The following is a 21,673-nucleotide window of genomic DNA, read 5'->3' as shown; positions in this document are numbered from 1 at the left end:
TAAAAACTCAACTGCCATTTCTCCTAAACACCTCCATGCTTCCACAGGTATGTCATCTGGATGAACACCCTATCCATTCTTTATTCTCTTCATAGCTATCCTTACTTCTTCCTTGCTAATCCATTGCACTTCCTGATTAACCATACACACATCATCCAACCTTCTCTCTCTCTCATTCTCTTCATTCATCAGCCCCTCAAAGTATTCTTTCCATCTGCTCAACACACTCTACTCATTTGTGAGTATGTTTCCCTCATTATCATTTATCACCCTTATCTGCTCCACATCCTTCCTAGCTCGGTCCCTCTGTCTAGCCAATCGGTACAGCTCCTTTTCACCATCCTTAGTGTCCAACCTTTCATACAACTCTTCATATGCTTCATACTTAACCCTCGCCACCTCTCTCTTTGCCATGCACCTCATCACCTTATACTTCTGTCTACTTTCTTCATCTCTCTGAAAATCCCACATCTTCTTTGCCATCCACTTCTCTGTATACTTTCCTGTACTTCCTCATTCCACCACCAGGTCTCCTTGACCTTCTTACTCTGTGCAGATGTCACACCAAGCATCTTTCTAGTTGTCTCCCTTACTAGCTCTACTGTAGTTTTCCAGATGCTCGGTAACTCTTCACTGCCACCCAGTGTCTGTCTTAACTCTTCCTTGAACTCAGCCTCACAATCACCCTTTTTCATTTTCCACCATTTGATCCTTGGTGCTGCCCTCTCAATCCTCCTCCTCTTCTTGATCACCAATGTCATCCCGCAGACCAACATTCTATGCTGTCTAACTACACTTTCCCCTGTCACCACTTTACAGTCTCCAATCTCCTTCAATCTGGCCCTCCTGCATAGGTTATAATTCACATATATGCATCTTCCTCCACTCGTGTAGGTCACCCTATGCTCCTCCATCTTGTTAAAATACATATTCACTACAGCCATGTCCATCCTTTTTGCAAAATCCACTACCATCTCACCTTCTGAAATCCTTTGCTTAACACCATACCTACCCATCACTTCTGCATCCCCTCTGTTCCCTTCAACAACATGCCCATTGAAATCTGCTCCAATCACTACTCTCTCACTCTTGGGTACAGTCATCACCACTTCATCCAACTCACTCCAAAAGTTTTCTAACACCCAGCTTGAGGAGCATATGCACCAACAACATTCCTCATTACACCATCAATTTCTGGCTTCATAAACATCACTATCCGACACTGTTTTCACCTCCAAAAACAATCTTGGCATACTGTTCCTTCAGGATAACCCCTACACCATTTTTCCTCCCATCCACACCATGATAGAACAATTTGGACCTGCCTCCGATACACCTAGCCTTACCCCCCCCCCTTCCATCTGGTCTCCTGCACACACAATATATCAACTTTCCTTCTGTCCATTATATCAGCTAGCTCTGTCCCATACCAGTCATACTGACAACATTAAAAGTTCCTACCCTCACAACCACACTCCTAGCTTTTCTCCTCTCTTCCTGCCACTAGTGTCGGACATTCTCCATGGTATGTCTGTGAATGCAAAGGCTACTGTGCTATTAAATGACTTGTGTGTTACAGCAATATTACAAAAGTGTCACTAATTTTGTCCCATTGCCCCCCATGTATGTGTGATGTCCTCCAGATGTCCTTCTGTAACAGGTAGACAGGAATGACTAAGCAGCAAGAGTGTAAATATAGTGCGCCATACTGACATAGAACAGAAATGTATTTCATATATTACCTGTGCACATGTATGTATGAGAAGGTGTACCTGGCTGCCTCATAACAGACATGGGATGCAAAATGTCAGGTAAATAATCTGTACATGTTGTACACGTGTGTAATCTTAGTTTCTGTACATCCAACAGGGTTAGATTTCTACAGTTACTGGTTGTTGCATTGCTCTGACACAGACATGGGTACTAGAATAATCATGATTATCAGGTTGAAATTAGAGAGGTGTCCAACTGTGTTATGACCTTGTGTCCATGCCTACTACAAACAGCTATATGACCACCTACATAGCTGTATGGACTCAGCAATACCTTACTTGCAAAACCTGTCTCCGCCAGGGTAGAGGAGTGATCCCCTTTATTGGATAGCAGCAATACACAAACAACATAATCGGTCACTATATTGGCTGTACATGGGCAAAATAGGAGTAGGCACCAACTTGGCAGCAAGTCAACCTTTGTCTGAACGAGCATTTAAGGTCACACATGGATTACTGTAAGGCTATCTATGAGTACACATTGGGCACATCCACCAAGAGCAATCACAAGGCTATCTTCACATATGTTTGCAATCTCAGAGGCAACAACCCAACCCACCCTGTAATGGTGGTCAATCACACCACATACACACACACACTATAGCTATAGCCAACCTGCTGCATACAGGTTTAGGGCAAACATCACCCCCTGGCTCACCATCACTGTAGGTAGATATGCACAGCACCTGAACCCCTCCCCTCATCATCAGGGAGCAGGTGCATACTGCCTAATCAAAGTCAACAAAAGCAAGTCTCCATGGGACCCAATAACATTCCTGTCTGCATCCTACATGAACTCAGGCATATGCTTCCAGATCCATTACACACTGTATGCAAGCAAAGTCTGGGCACCATTGACATCCCATCTGCAAGGAAGATGGCCACTGTCATCCCTCTATACAAACGTGAATGATGCATGGTGGTTTATACAATGTGCTGACCCTCATGGGGGGAACATGGCACATCAGGACCAGGAGTGCAATGCAGGTTCATACTGTGCTGATAGATGACAGGGGTATGATGTGGTTGTACGTGGTGGCTAATGATAGGCATTATTGATGTGCTGGCTCTGTAAATAACTCTGGGCAATATCTGAGGAACTGTGATGTGTTTCCCTGTTTATGTCTTGCAGGTGGCATGCAGCGTCAGCCAGCATATGCTGCAGATGAAAATGCAGCTATCACCGATGTCATAATCCAGCACCATGCGGTGCTGTTCTGCCATAGCCGACAAAATCTGCAAGAGTGGACTACCCTGTGGGATGACCTTGTCCACAGAGTTAAAATCTTTTGCCACCATGGTCACACATATGATCAGGTCAGGCATCGGGCAACTGACCTGAAACATCGTGCCCAGCAAAGGGCTGCTGACATGGGAATGTAGTGCTACAAGTGGGGGTCCAGCCACACAGGTCCCACTTATGGCAATAGAGGAGCTCCTTGCCAACCTTGGGGCAGCCCTCACACAACAGCCAACACAAGGAACACAAGTCATGGAGGTAGGTGGCACCCAGGCAACAGGTGAGGAGGGTCCACCACAGTGCACATCAATTTTATCATGTAGCAGTCATACTGTCTTCTATAGAGTATCTAGATGCATATGTCAGTTCAAACTGCATTTGTGGTGGGGTTTAGTAATACTCACAAGTTCACATCTATGGTGAAGGACAGCAGATTGTGTACTATCAGAGCCTGTACTGTACATGTGCAGAAAAGTAACATTCATCTTGTACCAATGCCAAATGTGAGTCTGCTGAAAATACCTCTTCCCTACAACTACATAGTTACCTCTGGTCTGGATGTGGGACAGCACCCTGAAGCTGGTGAGTATGGGATTTTCCTGTTATGGCTCACCAGTACCCCAGTCTACTCTCAGCCATTTTATAATATCTGTATGTTCACTTGTGGTGGGGTTAACTGCATTGCATCACAGTGGTCATCACAGGGAACTATTTGCAAGAGATATCATATATCTGCAACATACCTCAGAACCTGTCAATGCAAGAAACCTGGACAAAGACTGACAAAATGGGGGCACAAAGGCCCAAAACTAGGGACATATTTTATAAATTAGTGTTATACAGTGTATATAAATGGTGTACACACACCTGTTAGAATGCCAGGTATTTGTCATATGCAAAATGAGAACACAATAAAACATTTTCAAACCCTTCCAACCTTTCATGTGACCTATAACCTGTACAATTCAATTGTAAAACAAACAAATCTGTTAGGGGAACAATTATGACACAAAAAACGTACATGAAGCTTGATGCATACATGTGCACAGGCTGAAGCTAATACTGTGTTGAAGCAGCTGTCGATATAATTACAGCATTGCGTCTTCTTCTGTACACACTTGCAATCAATTACAGAGACTCTTTGATGAACAGCAAATAACGGTCAGTTGTCCTACCAGGATTATACTAAAATTTACTCAGCTGCCTGCTACAGCAACAGCCATAGTTTGCATACAGCTTATGAAGCAGCAAAGCATCTTATTTGTGAAAGGTATCAGCCCAGAGAAGGGTACACACACATTTCCACAGCATTGCATATACGATGGAACACAGTGAAGACTGTCATCAGATGGTGGTGAAAATATGGGGCAACAGTGACATTGCAAAGAACTAGACATCCCTCTAAATGTGTGGAAAAGACAAGATCCAAACTGGTCAGGGAGGCTATAAGGAGACCTACAGCAACACTACAGGAGTCAAAGGAATCTCTGGCAAGTACTAGTTGTGTATTACATGTGACAACAATCTCCCGTATTCTCCACATGTCTGGCCTATGGGGTAGGTTTGGAAGATGGAAGCCTTTTCTCACACAGAACAACATCCAGGTCTGGTGAATTTCTCATGAAAAATACATCAGGTCTCCAAAAAGCATGTGGGGAAATGTGTTATGGTGTAATGAGACCAAAGTTGCACTTTTTGGTCACAATACCAAAAGGTTTGTTTGGCACAATAACAACACTGTGCATCACCAAAAGAACACCATCCCCATGGAGAACCATGGTGATGGCACTGACCTGCTTTGGGGTTGCTGTTCATAAGCTGGAAGTGGGCCTTTAGCCACGGTGGAGGGGATTAGGAATACTTCCAAATACCAGTTCCTTTTGGCCCAAAATCATCATGTGTCTGCTAGAAAGCTGTGGATGGAGAGGAATTACACCTTTCCACACAACAATGACCCATACTATACATCAAAATCCAAAAAAGAATATCTTCACCAGAATACAATCAATGTTTTGGAATGGCCCAGCCACAGTTTACACCTACATTCAATATAAAATCTGTGGGGTGCCCTGAATAGGCCTATGCAGAAGAGATGCCCTCATAATTTGACAAAGTTGGACGGCCTCTGCAAGGGAGAGTGTACAAATATTCCTAATTCTAGATGTGCCATGCTGCTACACACCTTCCCAAGAGGACTAACTGCTGTAATGAAATCAAAAGGTGCTTTAACAAAGTATTAGTTTAAGGGTGTGCACAATCATGCAACCAGCCTATTGTACATATTTCAACGTCTACATGTTACCCCTAACCAATGTGTTTGCTCTTCAATTGGATTGCATAGGTTGTAGGTCACATTAAAGGTGGGAAATGTTATCATATTATTTCTGTGGTCTCATGTTGTATATCAGACAAAGCTGGCATGTTAATAGGGGTGTCTGCACTTATAACATCCACTGTAAGCTTAGAAGGCTGTTAGTGTAACCGGTTCTGCTGTAACATACATGTACTGCAGGTTTTGAAGTGTGAAACTCAAAATATGTCATTAATTATTGACACCAGTCCTCATATCATCCCAGTAATGTGTCAGACAAATACAGTATTTATGGTGAACAGACCAGAAATAGAAGCACACATGTATACATTCAGCGACACTCTGCACAGTTGAGAGGTATATTCTGTAGAAGTTGCCACTGTGCTATACAGGTGAACAGCAATTATGTGTACATGGGTGTAGTGTGTACTACTTGAAGGCACATCACCTACTAATGCTACTCATGTATCACAGAGGTGTATATAAGTAGTAACATTAAGTGGAAAGGGCTCTACTGCATGATGTTGAGGGTCTGTCCCAGGGTGTGTATGTGGTGGTCTGACTGTGTTGTGAATGTCACAAGTTGGCTATTATTAGGTCTGTGTAATGCCTGTCTGCCACCTCACGATTATTTGTGCTCGTGTGTGTGTGCCTGTCTGTGCATGTGTGTGTGTGTGTGTGTGTGTGTGTGTGTGTGTGTGTGTGTGTGTGTGTGTGTGTGTGTGTGTGTGTGTATAGCAGCAAACATTATATTGCAGGTCTTAATGTACATATGTTGTCTTTCCCACACAGGTGGTCATGGTGGTCGTGGTCCCTCCCACTCAGAATCTGATGTCAATGTCTCTGCAGCCTCTGACAATGATGATGGTCATAGTCAGGCACAGGTGGGGTTGCCAGGGGCTGAATCTGTGCCATCGGTTGGCATCCCATAATCACCCACAATGTCCCCACACAAAGTCATAATGCCCACACATGCCCCATCCCCAGCACCCACAGATGATGGACAGTTGCCAGGTGGTTGCATGGAACAGGCTAGTGTGGTGACTATGGCAGGTGTGAGTGCAGACACTGGCCATAGTCAGAGTGCAGGTGAGGTCCCACACAGACGGATGGACAGGGGTGCTCACAGGAGAACTGCTGCTCATCAAGCCACTGTCGCAAATGCCACAACAGGTGTCACCAGACACATGTTTTGGGCTGTCATGGATGGACAGGCATGTAGTGAATGCAACACCAGACAAATACTCAGGGTGTTGGATGCAGCTCTTCCTGATTTGCATGGCAACATACATGACCTTGTTGAGGACCCATGTCAAAATACTGAGGTCATGAATAGACGGTGGGGTGTGACCTTGGCAATCCTCGACTGTGGCATGTCTGTGCTAGAGCATGTGGTGGGAGTTGGGCATCAGCCACATGGATGTAGGTCAGCACCAACATCAGCTGAGAATCTACATGGCCATGCGCCTTCACACTCCTGCAGTGGCAGTGACACCAGCACTACCAAAGGGGGGTTGCTGTCCACATCACAATGGAGCAGGCCATGGGCACATGATCCTGGCTGGTCCCGTCAGGGACATGGATCCAGCAGACAGCAGTCACCATCAGGAAGCAGTACTGCATCTGGCCTTGGGCCTGGTGGTGCCAGTGAGACCCCTGGCAGGACCAGTTTCTGTGTCCGTGGCCTGAGATGGTGAACTGGACACCCTGCCATGTACAGTCCACAGCTGTCCAACATACCCCTGTGTAGGGCAGCCACATGGCATGACTGTGTGCATACATATACACACACACATCTGTATCCCAGGCAGGTCACCTCCAGACACACACAGAGCATCTGCGCAGCCCATCTATAGGATACCCCTCCAAACACACACACACACATGATGCCAACTGTATGGCCCAGCCTAGGCCTCTGACAAACTCACACCACACCCTGTGCATACGATACCTGTGCCACATCTCTGTCATCCATACCATTGATGCAGGGACATGCTAATATGGCTCTGATGCACAAGGTGAATATAGTACAGTGTAGCTATCTAATACTGTGTAAGGTGCTGTCTGCTTGCATTTGTTTTGGGTACACATAAAGGTGTATGTGTCTTATTAGCCATGATGCATTATTGCTGTTAGTACTACTGACTGAATGTAGTCTGACATGCTGTATTCTTTTTGTGCTCCAGGTGTCTGTTTGTCTGCAGACTGTGGCCCGGCAGACATTACCAGTATGGAGTATGGTAAAGTGAGAATACACTGACCATTTCATAGCCAAGGTACAGCTTTATATGTACGTTTACCACATGTGTATGCATGCAACAGTGTGTGATGGACACTGTTGTCATACAGTGTGACCTTACATACATACCCCTTGTCACAGACAGATAGCCTTCAGACATGTCACTTCAGTGTTGTGTAGTACCACAGGCTCATACATACAAAACAGTTTACTGGAGTATTGTCAGTAGGTCCCTTACAAGTTTAGCCAATAGATTAACCACGACAGATTCACCTGTCAGCACCTGTTGCCCCTGCCATTTCCTTCCCATACACTCAACTATGATGCAGTTGGTGAGGGCATGCATGGTACTGTGTATGACACGTTTGTGGCATGTATTCCTGAGTTCACAGGGTGGAACAGGGAGACAAAATAGTATATCCTTTGAATACACACAGTAAAGACTGACACAGGGGATGTGTATGCATTAACCCAAACACAGTTGGCAATAGACAGATTAGTAAACCTACATATCCACTTTAATTTACTATAGTGCTACATACAAATGATGTACTGCACATAGATTATATGTGTGGGACATAACCCATTAGCTCTTACAACATGTAATGTTGTGAATGCCTTCATGGATGGTGAGATAACCCACCAGAAATAACAAATGGAGCCATCTATTGCTCCTACAAGCCTGGATAAGTGATAGGGTAACAGACGCTGTATCAGCATGATGTTTCAGTCAGGTATGATATCGGATGCTGGAATGTGTGTCACTACAGTAACTGTGACCTATTTGGCAACAATATCACATACATGACCGTTGTTAGGGACACAGACCACATATAGGTTGCAAAATCTGGATATTCCATAGACATCTGTAAAGATGACTGGTATCGCCTGTACAAAAGTTTAACATGGTGCATGTGAGGCAGATGCCATTTACACACTATATAAAGTAATGCTATCGGGAGGTGGTAAACAGGTGTGTATGGTACACACATCAAAATGGTATAACATACACAGAATATGATTCTCATCCAAACACACACAAAAACACAAACAGTTGTCAATACTGAGATTAAAACCCCTACCTGTTTATTTATTTATACTATAGTGTTAAGCAGTTAAAAGCACCACATAGCTTATTTAATTTCACCTTGTCCCAAGGTACTTCTAAGGTGAATGAAATCAGCAGGCCTTGTAAAGTAGGGTGATGGGAAGTGTACAGGGTGGTACACAACTCAAAATGGTATAACTCACACAGTATATGATTCTCACACAAATGCACACACACTTGCCAGTATTGAAATTAGAATCCCTGCTTATCTAGTTTATTTCTACTATAGTATTACACAGTTATTGCATGTGCTACAGTGCTTACTGGGCTGACAACTGGCCAAAGGTGCTAAGAACTGCACAGCTGAGGTAAACTGTTACAGGTGCCAGAAAGTCTGCCTTCAATTTTTCCCTTACATCTTGCTAGTTCTTTCTCTCCTTCACTTCAAACACACACACACACACACACACACACACACACACACACACACACACACACACACACACACACACACACACACACACACACACACACACACACACACACACTGGCCAGTACTGAGATTAGAACCCTTACCTATCTAATTATTTCTTCTATATGGTAATGCGGTTATCAGATGTGCCACAGAGCTTATATGAATTTGTCTTGTCCCAAGTTACTTTCTAAGGTGAATGACATCAGCAAGCCTTTTAAAGTAGGGTGATGAGAAGTGTACAGGGTGGTACACAACTCAAAATGGTATAATCCACACAGGATATGATTCTGAACCCAAACACACACACACACACACACACACACACACACACACACACACACACACACACACAGTTGCCAGTATTGAGATTAGGGCCCCTACCTATCTAGTTATTTTTACTATAGTGTTACACAGTTATCAGATGCGCCACGCAGGGCCGGCCTTAGCTGAAATGGCGCCCTAGGTGAAGTAGTACTCCAGTGCCCCTTAAGCCCCACCCACACCATACTCCTGAAACTCCCCTATAAGCCACACCCACATGAAGGTCACTCCCCAAGAAAGACACTCCAGTCATTTCCTTCAATTACTTAAATGCACATGAAGAAGATACCTTGTAATATAGTTAAACTGCAAGTGAAAGAAAGTGGATTTTTTTTAATAAGCCTGCTTTATCTGTTGCTCCTTCACACATTTTACTGTAAAAGTCATGTCCTCAGAAAATACAAGCCCATGTGCCTTCTTTCAAAAGGATGCTCAAGTTAATCTAAACAGTTTAATTTACTATGGGTAGGAGAACAAGCCTTACAGCTCAGTGAAAGTAGAATAGCAACCTCTCTCCTCCCTGTGTACAGTAGCTTAAACTAGAACAGCACAAACACAGATAGACTTAGCATAAGCAGTAAACTTCTCTGCCCTTAAAACGGCATGAAAACCAACATTCATAGGAAATGCATCTGGCCAGTGGCAGATTAGGTTTACTTTTGGGTCATTTTCAAAATAGACTCCTTGCACACATTTTAGGGCAATGCATACATGAATTTGTTCTTTTATTCACCTTCCTGATTGTATTAAATTATATTCCTTGTATAATATAGCCCCACTTGTTAGAATGTGTTTTAAAAATTGTAGTGTAAAACATTTTAATAAGCAATAACCACAGTATAAACCAATGACAAAATTACCCATTTCAGAAAATTTCAACCATAAAAGGCAACCCAGACTTCTGTCATGACAATCCACCAATATTACTCGATACACAGTCTATACAGAAGTAAAATCATTGGAATAATTCCACATTAAAAGAAATCTGTAACTAATGAAGAGGAATGAAGAGGTTGCTACTGGCAAACAACTTTACACCTCAATGTTTCATCTACAAACTCAGTGACTGTTGCCCTTGCATTAATCTATATTACATAAAAAAAATTGGTAAACTGGGAATATTTCAATAGGAAATGACTAAAACTGACAAGTTCATAGTTACTAGGCATCTCATACAAAAGGAGGAAACTCTGGAGTGTAGAACCCCTATTCCTCCTTGTAATACACCAACTAATCTGCAATCATATGGGTACTGTGATATCAGCACTTCATCTACATGCCGTGGGAGTAGAATCCACAGCCTTATGCACCAAAGGCAATTATGCTACTAACACTGCTTTCAAATTCTACAATATGCCATTTGATAAAACAGTTGCACATTGAAAACAGACTTAGCATGAGCAGCAGTAAACTTTCCTTTGAAACATAATCTCTTGAAATACACCAAAACTCTATCCCTTGAAAATGCACTGAAAACTCCATTCCCTTAAATAAACTGAATCACAAACTCCTTTCTGTCAGCAATCTTGTAGGTGGTGTAAAGCAGTGGTTCCCAAACCTTTACAGACCAAGACCCACTGTTGAAAATGGTAATTTTCATGACCCATTACTCACATCAGTATGTGTAACACTCCTGGCCATCCTTAAAAGAGAGGACGCTGGCACCATGGAGTATTTTTCCGGGATTTAAAGAGGCCATGTAAACTACTCTCATACTTTATTAGCAGAGAAAATCATGGTCAAAGGGACCCTAGGGAGGGTAATAGATTGAGGCCTCCTGAGCAGCTCCTCTTGCAGCAGCCCCCTCCCCAGCCATACCAGTCTTTTGATACTTGGCTATTTCTCCCCAGTTACTATGAACAATGTTCAAACCTCAGTGTGTATACAATTAGGTATTTTCTGCCATTAAAACAGCATTAAAACCTACATTCAAATGAAATGCATCTGGAAAGTGGAGAATTAAGTTTACCTTTGAGCTATTTTCAAATTATAGGCTCCTTGAACACATTTTTATGGCCATGCATTCATGTATGTGTTCTTTGATTCACCTTCCTGATTGTAATAAATTATATTCCTTGTATAATACAGTACCAGTTGTTAGTATGTTTTAAATTTGTAATTTTTAACAATTTTCCAGCAAACAATGAAAAAATGCATTACCCAATAATGACAAAACTGCCCATTTCAGAACATTTTAACCATAAAGGGCCACTCAAACTTGTCATTACAATCCACAAGTATCAATCAATATACAGGGATGACCGCGGTGGTGCAGCGGTTAGCGTTGTCACCTCACAGCAAGAGGTTCTCCAGTTCGATGTTTGGCTGGGGTGCCTTCTGTGCAGAGTCTGCATGTCCTCCCTGTGGTCATGTGGATTTCCTCTGGGTGTTCCGGTTTCCTCCCACATCCCAAAGACATGCTGTAAGTGGATTGGACATGCTATATTGGCCCTAGGAGTGAGTGTGTGTGTGCCTTCCATGGAAGGTTGGGTGCCGGGCTGGCAACTCGACACCATAAAACTTCACTGCCAATTATGAGCGGACAGCTGATCCGCTGTGGCGACCCCTAACCAGGAAAAGCCGAGAGGGAGTATCAATCAATAAGCACAATCTCTGCAGAAGTAAAATTCATCCAAATACTTCTAAATTAAAGAGATTTGTAAATAATATAAAGGCTGTTACTGGCAAACAACTTTACATTTCAGTGCTTCATCTACAAACTCAGTGCCTGCTGCCCTTGACAAAGTAATTGCCTACTTTACATTAAAAAAAAAAAAAAAACTGGTAAGCTGGTAATACTGCAATAGGGAATGACTGAGAAACCAACAACTAGGCATCCTATACAAAAGAGGACACTCAGGCATGCAGAACCCCTATCCCCCCCCTTAAAATGCAACAAATAATCGGCAACTAAGGTCTTACATACCATACCTCCATACCTCTCAACCTCTTAGCCCAAGAAAGCTGGACAAAGCCTAAAATAGTGGGGAGGTGGGGACGGGACAAAGGCCCCCAAAAGAGGGACAGATTAAAATATTGCTCTTACAGACTTAAAAGCATTTGTTTTAGCATACATTTTCTGAAGGAAATGAGGACCGAAACTCAAGTGTTTGACATTTAGCTATTTCAATCCTCAGTGATTTGCCAGCAAACCATAAATTCTGTGAGGAATAGGCCAAAACTAGGAGGCAAAAATCTGGACAAAGCTGGACAGCTGAGAGGTATGCATACCTCTCAATCTCTTAGTGCAAAAAATATGGACAAAGCCTAAAATAAATGTGGATGCAATGGCCAAAAAAATAGAGGCAGTTTAAGTATTGTTTTTTTTTACTTAGAAAGTTGCTAGAACACTTATTAAAAAAAATGTGTTGTAAACTCTTCACGGCCCATTAAAAGCACAACACATGTGGCAAATTTTATAGGCGCAATAAGACATTGTGAGCTGTATACCGACTAGATATTGATATACTTATGGAGCTGAAATTAACACAACACATGCCTTCATGGTTTGCAGTGCTATTTAGTGACTTCAGTCCTCCCTGATTTGCCAGAAAACCACAAATTATGAGAAAGACAAAAAATATAATGCTAAATCTGGACACTTGAGAGGGACCTCATATTTTTGGTCCGTTTTCCATAGTTAAGGTTTTCTGGAAAATTACTGATAAATCTTTCAAGACTGAAGGTAGAAAATAATGACAAAGATTTGAGTTTCAGACTTCATATCCTTTAGAAAAATCAGCACCGATGCAAAACCAATCAGCTTTCTATCAACTTTAAGTTTGTAAGAGCAATATTTAAAAAGTGTCCCTATTTTAGGGCCTTTATCCCACTTATTTAGGGTATCACACACACACACACACACACACACACACACACACACACACACACACACACACACACACACACACACACACACACACACACACACACACACACACACACACACTAGTTTAAGTTATGCACACACACACACACACACACACACACACTAGTTTAAGTTATGCACACACACACACACACACACACACACACACACACACACACACACACACACTAGTTTAAGTTATGCACACACAAACAAACACATACACACACACTCTAGTTTAAGTTATTTACACACACACACACACACACACACACACACACACACACACACACACACTAGTTTAAGTTATGCACACACACACACACACACACACACACACACACACACACACACACACACACACTAGTTTAAGTTATGCACACACACACACACACACACACACACACACACTAGTTTAAGTTATGCACACACACACACACACACACACACACACACACACACACACACACTAGTTTAAGTTATGCACACCCACTAGTTTAAGTTATGCACACACACACACACACACACACACACACACACACACACACACACACACACACGCACTAGTTTAAGTTATGCACACACACACACACACACACACACACACACACACACACACTAGTTTAAGTTATACACACACACACACACACACACACACACACACACACACACACACACACACACACACACACACTAGTTTAAGTTATGCACACACACACACACTAGTTTAAGTTATGCACACACACACACACACACACTAGTTTAAGTTATGCACACACACACACACACACACACACACACACACACAGACAAACACACACACACACACACTAGTTTAAGTTATACACACACACACTAGTTTAAGTTATACATATACACACACACACACACACATCTACCACAGAAGCACATGCATATGACTCTCTCACAAAGCAACACACACAGATGTACACACACCTACTCTCTTACACAGCAACAAATACTTTCTTCCAAAAGAATGAATGGCTATATTAAATTCCATACACACACACACCTACTCTCACACAGTAACACACACACTTCATATCTAACACAAACAAAACAGCGAGTTTAAATTCCATACACATACCCACACACATTCTCTCTCATACAGAAATGAACAGTTTAAATTACACATAGAAACATACACTTACCATCTTTAATTTTATAATCCAAATGAAAACACGCAGAGACATAACTCTTCTCTTGAACGGCTGGCCTGGCTTAAACTCCGCGTGGAACTGCAAAATGCATTTTGATGATGTTGGCATCGTGACGCATGCACGTTTCTCCTTAAGAAAGACTCTCACACAACAAACTACAGATTTTTTTTAAAGCCTCCTAGCTAACCTGCAACTGTAAGTGGGAGATTGCTTGCCGCGCCTCCCCTCCCTCACCCTGCCCCCTCTGGTTCCAGCTCCAAGAAGAGCACAAACTTTATAATTAAAATAAATACATACAATGCGCTCTTTGCAAGGCTGGCCTGTATGGCACCCTAGGCAGTCACCTAGTTTGCCTATGCCTAAGGCCGGCCATGGTGCCATGGAGCTTATATGATTTCATCTTGTCCCGAGGTACATCTAAGGTGAATGACATCAGTAGGCCTTGTAAAGTAGGGTGATGGGAAGTGTACAAGGTGGTACACAACTCAAAATGGTATAATCCACATATGATATGATTCTCACCCAAACACACACACTTACTTGCCAGTATTGAGATTAGAACCCCTGCCTATTTATTGTTTTGTACTATAGTGTTATGCAGTCATTGCACATGCTACAGAGCTTACTGGGCTGACAACTGGCCAAAGGTGCTGATAAGGGGAATGACATAAGTAGGACTGATAAAGTAGGACACTGTGTGGGAAACTTCTCAAAATATTTCTTCATACAAACATACACACTCACACACACACATTTGCCAGATCTGAAAGTAGAACCCCTACCTATCTAGTGAGTTGTACTACAGTGGTATGCAGTTATTGCATGCACTGCATAGCTTACTGGGCTGACATCTGGCCAAAGGGCTGATAATGGGAATGACATCAGCAAGACTGATAAAATAAGGCACTGGGTGGGACACTTATCAAACTACTGCTACCTACAAGCATACACACCCACACGCACATTTGGTCGATCTGAAAGTAGAATCCCTGCTTAGCTAGTTATTTGTACTATATTATTATGTAGTTATCGCATGCACTAAAGAGCTTACTGGGCTAACAATTGGCCAAAGGTCCTGGTAAGGGGAATGACAGCAGGACTAATAATGTGGGGAACTGGAAAGTGTTGTGGTTGGGAATGGCCTAAAACTGTTTCACCTACAAACAAATACAAATGCCCTCAATCTCACACACACAACTGTCTCTCTCTCTCACACACACACACACACACACACACACACACACACACACACACACACACACACACACACACACACTCACACACACACACACACTTGTCAGTATTGAGATTAGAATCCCCTACCTACCTAGTTATTTGTACTACAGAATTACACAATTATTGCACATGCTACAGAGCTTATAGAGGTGATAGGTGTCCAATGGTACTTCTAAGGTGAATGACAGCAGCAGATATTGTGAAGTGGGACAATGTGAAGTGTACTGAGTGGGAACAGTCTTCTAATACTTAGACCTACGGACACACGCACACACACACACACACACACACACACACACACACACACACACACACACACACACACACACACACACACACACACACACACACACACACACACACACACACACACACACACACACACATGCAGGTGATGTGATATTATAAACCCAACCTCAGTACTATTACACAATGGTGCTCACCTTTTATGCTGGCACATGCAACTGTTTACAACTAGTATGCCACTATCCACAGCAGGGTATCACTGTATGGCATTTAGGGTATCCGTGTGTGTGACTCACTCTGTCTCTGTCCCCCTGTGTCTCTCTCTCTATCACTGTCTGTCTCTCACTTCCCCACATCTATGTGTGTGTATGCTTGACATATGTTGTTATCTGTTGCCCATATATATGTCTGTGTATCACGCGCAACAGATGCAGATATATCACATATGGGCCACCTACAGCTAGCTGAGGTTAATCCTGTCTGATATGTGTGTGTAGGGACAGTTAAGATGTACAAAGCTATCGGTATGCATATATATATATATATATATATATATATATATATATATATATATATATATACACATACACAATACAGTCATATAGTCCGATGTCGGTTCCAACATGTGTGTAGGAGCATGCTCAGTGTCACCTTCTATAGTTAGAGTGGGGCTCCATTCCAGAGATAAGATTAATCCGGTCTGGGGTTTTGTGTGCTACAGCCATACTTCTCAGGAGTACACAGGACTTTCCTCCTGATACTGGGTTTGTTTAGCAGACATTTTCTGACATGCAATGTATTGTGTCATTACCTAGTGCCAGACATCCTCAGATCATCACAGTGCTTTACCAGAGGAATACTAGTTGTATGATGCATAGACCAAAATTATGGGGCAGCTATGTACATTCTTACCCATCAAGGCCAGTTGTGAGGTGTGGCTATAGCCTGTTGAGTGATAACACGCTGTGTAAACAGTCCAGCAACTTGGTAATATACTGGCTGGGTATCTCCTGCCAGTGTGGTATCTTTCTAACCTGAGATGTCATATCCTTGTGTGGCCATACATCTCACCTGTACATTTTTTGGCTGATTGTCCAGGTGTTTTGCTAGAGGTTTCATCCTGCTTACATAAACGTGTTTTTATGCCAAGTTAGTTACATATAATCGAAGAATGATTTTACAAAATAATGACAGACATTACTGTTTCAGACTACCTAATCTTCAGACAATTCCTACTACTGCAAAACCCTCATCCTACCAGCTTTCTCAGTATGTAAGGGTGATATTTACTACACATGACTATCATTGTGCCTTTGTTCCACTTTTATTTCTGCCCTTGTCTAGACATCTTGCTGTCAGAGGTTGGGAGTTATGGGTTTGGGTACGGAGTGCATTCTACTGTGCAGGCATGTCTATTATATGTACTGTAAAAGCAAACATATAAAAAAATAATTATTAAAAATAACCACTGGCAACAGTACCAAAAAGCACTTTATTCACAAAAGCTTTAGCACCTCAGCTACACAGCCTTCAAGAAGTCCATTATATGTGTAGTATATTCCACATATCTCTGTGACTTCCAGGTATGTCAGTGGCAGAGCAGTAGGAGTCACTGACCTGCATAATAGTGCACTGCAGTTATCTGCACATAGCCCTGTCAAAGACAGCACTGTACCTAGGGCACTACAAGATGACTGCCTGGAGAACATGCTGGCCAGATCCTGACAGTGTTAACCACACATACACATAGCTCATTGACTCCTGCATATTGTGGACATACAACATGTTTTCATGTGTATTGGGACAGCCCTGCCAATGTGTGCTATGCTGCTATTTCCCTGCCAACATACATGTTACTGCATTTTTGTGGGTATATGGTGCGGGCACACCTGTCAAATGTACACATTTGCACAGACTGTGCTGATATTTGCTTTACATTTTGGTTCCATTTACCATACTATTGTGCCCTGTCTTGGGGACTAGAGGCATATCAGTAAAGAACACAGGTCAGATTGTAATGGCATACATTTGAGTTTCATACTTCATACCCTTCATAGCGTTACTGCAACTGTGAAACCTGCTGTGATATCACTGTGTGAGTCTGTGTATGTGTGGGGGGGTAATTCAACATTGCTGCCATTTGTGGGCCTTTGCCAGACATTTTTCTCTGGTGTTCTACAGCTGACTTGCTGTGTGGGTCTGAGGGGTGGGTATGGGTCCCCCCACACTGACATCCATGCCTGTGACCTATGACCCCCAGTTAGTTGTCCCCACACATATACTGAAGTGGGATTTGCCACCTTGGGTACTACTGCATATCCACCCCATTCCCTTGCATGCATGCAGCATTACCATATATATGCTACCAAAACATACTAATCCATTCATTTATTTTTAAGAAGACTGACTTAACTTGTGCCTGCGGCAGTTGTGAGGACGGTGCTTGAGGGCTGCTTATGTTGGATGCACGCAGTACACTGTCTATACATGGTAAGTTACAAGTAATGTGATGTGTGTGTGAGTCAGAGAGAAGTGTCATTCCCTGGGGTCCCCTACAGTGTCAGCGCATGTGCTATGCATTGCCTCTTTGCCAAGGCCTGAGCATACTGGGTACACCTCCATCTGCCTACAGGAACAGCCTCAAGGGCCTCCTCCTCTGAGTCCCTCTGTGCCTGTTGGGACCATGGCAATGGTGGTGGGCTGTGTGGCCCTTCGCCATGGTGTTCCTGCTGCAGCTGTTTCTGCAGGATCATATTGTGTAGCATGGCACATACTATGAACATGTGTGCACATGTGGCTGGAGAGTACTGCAAGGCTCCACGAGATATGTCAATGCAGCAGAACTGTGACTTGAACATCCCAAACACATGCTCTCTAATGATCCTGGTTTGTGCATGTGCCTCAGTATGGCATTCTTTTGTGGGTGGGTGTGGATTTCTGATGGGTGTCATCATCCACAGCTCCAGTGCATAGACAGCATCCCCCAGCAGATGGCCATATGGGATGCCCCACTGGCAATTGCCAGGTACAGCTGTGACAAATGCCAGATATGAGAGTTGTGATAGGTTCCGGGGCTGCCAGCATACACATTCATGATAATGCCCTGGGCATTGCTCACAACCTGGCAGTTGATGGAGGGGAAGCCCTTGTGGATTATGTATACTCTACCCTGTTCACTGGGTGGTGCTTTGATGTGGATGTGCGTGCAGTCTATTACACCAAGTACCTCTGGGTATTCTGCTACACAATGGAAGAGACTGGTGAAGTAAATGTGCTCACTGGCATGTGGTAGCATGGCATCCAGGAACTGATAGAGTACCCTGGATGCAGATGCCTGTGAGACTGCCATGATGTCCTCAGTAGGTCTTTGGAAACTACCTTTAGCTAATATTCTTAAGGCTACACATACCTTGGTATCCACTGGGATGAGTTCCCCTCTGTTAGCTCTGGGTCTGAGTTGAGGCCGGCACAGCTCCATGTTTTCCTGCAGTATGTCTCTGTCCACCATGTAGCACTCTACTATCTCCAGATCATGAAGCTCCTGGTAAGTTACCCTGGGTCTGAACACTCTTCTCCCCCTGCTCCGTCTGTGGCAGTTGTCAGCATTATCTTCCTCACCACCCTCAGCCTCTAGCACATACTGATGGATCAAATCAATGGCAGCCCCTAACATTTTTTCAGTTAAAATTCCCCCACATGTGTACACCAGTGGTGCAGAGTTTGTGGTAATAACCAGACTGTAAGGTGTTTCCATAGTTTATACTGTTGTGCTGCAGATGCTGCCTGTATGATTGGCTGACTATGATGCATTCCACCTGCTAGCTATGTAATTTGTACTTGATTGCTTTTATTCTACTATTTCAATTTTTTTTACCTTTTTCATTTCTCATTTCCTCCTCTTTTAAGCCCCAAGGCATGCCATGCAAACCCAGTGCCCAAATGTAAACACTCCTGCTATTTCCGGGGTATTTTTTGTTTTGATTTAGACCCAGTGTGCGCCGTGCAAACTGGTTTAGCTAATGTAAACACTGAGAAATGGCCCTCCATGGATGCGAACATGCTCTTCATTTCATGGAATAAGTCAATACAGCCTCTTGCTTAGCTGTGCTTAGTTAAGTTTATCTGGGAGCCATGGAGCTCTAATGTGCTCACACCAGGCATGACACACCCCCTTTTAATTTCTGCTACTCCTCCTGCTTACAGGATTATGTTATAGCACCTACACGGTTAGGTGCAGCTTGGCACTTAGAATATTTTTGTGATTCAGTAAATTTCCCTCATTAGCATACCCCAGTGCCTTAGTCCCTAGTTACAGCACTACACCAGATCATTTCCCCTTAGCAGCCACTGTTCCCTGGTATTGTTTTAATTCTGCATGCTATAGACTATAAAGGCAAAATGCAGATTTCCCTAAAAATTGTGTTTTCAGATTTTTTTTTTCTATTTTCAGCACGATCCTGTTTATCTGCCGCTGCCCTATGCTTAAATGGCTAGTAGCCGAATACATTTCTGCAATTAACACTATTTTTGCACAGATACCTGCCTGCTTGCTGAATGGCTAATTCACCTCATTTGCATGGTTTTCACCAGCAAATGAGGTAATTAGCATTATGCAGTGGTGTCCCAGCAGGAATAGTGTAGGCAGGCTCGTGCATGTCAAAACAGTACGTTACTCGATCGCTTGGCAGCCATGTTTCGTGCAGGAATAGCTACATTGTTCGTGCACAGAGATTTCATATTATTGAATCCCAGGGCATATATTTATATGAGTTGGAATTCTTCATTTCTCACACCCATCCAAAATATACTTGACTGTTGAATATAGTAATTCAAAAATCTTGATTGTAACCACAGAAGGTAGAATTGTATGCATAAGCTCACTGCCAAATATCACAAGTGCATTTTCTACCACATAACATTTTTCTTATTGCAGTGCATAGTAAACTGGTCAGAAAGTCCCATCTCAAACACATATGACATTATATGTTACATTTAACTTCTTCCATCTCCTACTATTTTGTGTGTGTGTGTGTGTGTGTGTGTGTGTGTGTGTGTGTGTGTGTGTGTGTGTGTGTGTGTGTGTGTGTGTGTGTGTGGCTATTGCTGGTACTATAATTACCAACTTATACAGAAAGCTTTTTTCCAAGAACTCAATTTTACATGCAGGGAGTTGTCATCCACCCCACACCATCCACAACATCCCATTAGCACAGTTCCATAGAGTTAAAAAAATTTGTTCAGAGGAAAGAGATTTTGAATTACAAGCTTCGGATTTAAAATCTAGATTTATCAGCAGGGTCTATGCAAGAAACACCATACGTCAAGCATATGAACAAGCTAAAAAGGAACCAAGAATCAATTTATCAAAGGAGGCTGAGGACAAGGGAGAGTCTCGTTCAAATATCCCAAGATTTATCACTACTTATGGCAGCAATACATATAAGGTCAGAAATATTATTAACAAATGCATGTGTTGAACACAGATCCTTTTTTTTCCATCCTGTTGGGTAATGTATGTCAATTTGGATACAGGAAAGGGAAATCTCTGGGTCAATATTTTGCTTCTTTTAAGAAAGGTCAATCTATACCAAGACACACTTATCAATCTAGAGGGGGTAGTACTTTTTGTGGATGTTGTAAGTATTGTAAGCTTATATCAAAAACGCAGTCATTCACTACGTTTAACAACGCAAAAGTTTATGAAATTAAAAGTTTGATAACATGCACCAGCACTTG

The 21,673-nt window shown here is 42.7% G+C and overlaps 1 protein-coding gene across 1 annotated transcript in view; it reads right to left on the bottom strand.

Moving 5' to 3' along the window:
* Positions 1-21,673, bottom strand: part of SNTG2 (syntrophin gamma 2) — a 4,306,282-nt gene that overhangs the window by 3,670,441 nt on the left and 614,168 nt on the right. The window lies entirely within an intron of this gene.

This window comes from Protopterus annectens, chromosome 1.part1 (assembly GCF_019279795.1).
Source record: "Protopterus annectens isolate FY-2018-M chromosome 1.part1, PAN1.0, whole genome shotgun sequence".
Classification (NCBI taxonomy): Eukaryota; Metazoa; Chordata; order Ceratodontiformes; family Protopteridae; genus Protopterus; species Protopterus annectens.
This window is presented reverse-complemented; position numbering and strand designations above follow the sequence as displayed.